The sequence below is a fragment of the Lepidochelys kempii genome, chromosome 8 (genome assembly GCF_965140285.1).
Source record: "Lepidochelys kempii isolate rLepKem1 chromosome 8, rLepKem1.hap1, whole genome shotgun sequence".
Classification (NCBI taxonomy): domain Eukaryota; kingdom Metazoa; phylum Chordata; order Testudines; family Cheloniidae; genus Lepidochelys; species Lepidochelys kempii.
The window spans coordinates 95682019-95684133 of record NC_136387.1 but is presented as its reverse complement, the minus strand read 5'-3'; positions in this window follow the sequence as shown (position 1 = coordinate 95684133).

The window sequence follows — 2115 nt, the reverse complement described above, 5'->3', positions numbered from 1 at the left end:
CTAATGCCTGTGACATGCATAACACATTGAGGGAAATGGTTCCCCTTAAGTCTTGCTCCGTACAGCATCCCCAGTGGCAGAAACTCATTATCACTTAGCCTGACTGCCTCTCTTCTGCTCAGTAGCACTCTACATAACACCAGTTGTAGAACTTGAAACTTACTTGGGTTGAGAGATTCTAGTTAGTCAGGTCCTTTTGCTAGTGTGAAAGCATTGTGGGCGTCAGAGTTTGAAGTCATCAATATGGTAGCAAGTATGAGTCTGACTAATCTATGTCTGTAAAATGTCATTTGATTGTATAAATCCTTATCTAGGTAGCACATACACCTCACCCTGTGAGCTGTACCCAAAATGCTGTGGATAGAGCCTAACAAAGAAAAGAGAATAAATTTATGGGAGGGGTGAGATATAAAGTTAAGTAACAGCTAATTTCTGGCAGACAATTACTTTGGAATCAAAATTGTAACATGGAAATGGGGAAAATATTGCAGTTTGGTGCATTTCAAGATTAAACTCTACATTTTACTCTGAGTTACAGCGGTAGAGTTTATAGAGTTAAGGTTCTCTTTTTACAAACCAATCAGTGGCACTTTACACTTGTCATTTAAGAGACTTTTGTGGATTGAAACATGTTTAAGCATGCAATTATCACTATCTAGAAACGTTTATATAGAAAAGTATTGATGTAGCTATGGGAAGTGTTGAAAACATGTTGAATTGATCTACTGCATCTAAAACAGTTCTAAATTATTCTACGTAAATCGAGTGGAACCTCCTAACTCTAGTTACCTTGAGGTCTGTCTGTCCTACAAACACTAAAGCTAAGAATTTCAGTAGTGATTGTGGGTGCCTAACTTAACACCTTAAAGTTAGGCACCTAAAAGTTGAGGCACCCAGAATTACTAATGACTTCTGAAAATTGTGGCATGATTATTAACGCCAAAATTTTACTTCAGTTTGTTTCTTCTAGTAGCACTTAGATATCCCTCTGGTAATTCTTTCAAATAGCTGTTTTCAAGCCAGACACACTCAAGAAGTGCATCCTTGGAATTTGTAAGCAGAGTTTCTTTGTTTGGGGGGGGTCTTTATTTCAACCTGCTAAAAAGACAGAAATATACAGTATTCCCACATTCTCTGCTTGTTGTTCTACTGACATATTTGCACTCAAGTCACTACAAAGCAAAACAATTGTAAAAACAAAGTAGGTTTACATGCATGTGCCATCCAGGAGAGAGTCCCAGCACCATCTGGCTTTCTCAGGGTCTCTCTGCAGGGTATGGATCAGCGTTCCCATCACACTCCCCATCAGTACCCAGCCCAAGCCAGGGAAGCTAATGATCCAACCAGGGGACCAAATTCAGTGATGAATCCTGGTCACGTGCCACCCTGAGGCATGTATGCTAAGAAGGTCTCTCCATCTTGTGCAAAGGTACTACTTATACTCCTATGCCTTTCTCCATCACATGTTGCCAGAAACTAGGGATACTAACAGTGGATGCCATGTTGGACAACATTTACCATCCTGCCTTGTTCTCAAAAAGACAATGGCTGGAACCACCCACCAAAAGCACCTGATTCTTCACCACCAAGCAGCCCATGAAATTGGCCTTGGGTCCTAAAGCCAATGTGGGCTTTTTTATAAATGCCCTGAGACTACTTGCTCCCTTTTAAGGACTGTTCCCAACTGTTTACATAGGCAAAGCTGGAACAGGGTAGTACTGGACATGGAGGGTTTGTCCCCTTCTAAGCCTCCAAATTCTGTGCACCCCCCTGCATTTAGGTTAAAGATCTAACAGATGAAACTATGTGCATGATAAGATGGAAGACAGACTGAAAGTCTTATACTTAGATTTGTTATGGTAATATAGAGTAAAGTCTGACCAAAAAAACCCCCAGGGTTGTTTTTAAAAATAATGTTGGTTAAATTCTTTTTAAAAATCAAGGCTTCAAGGCACTTTTTATGTTCCCAGCCTCAATATTGATCACTAACTCTTCTCATCCTGTCACTTCTGCTCTTCTTTGGGACTAACAGACGTCATGGCTGTAACTCACCAGTAGTGGAAATCATAGTGTAGATGGGGTTCAAGCATTTCTACCACTATGTCATCTAATCCT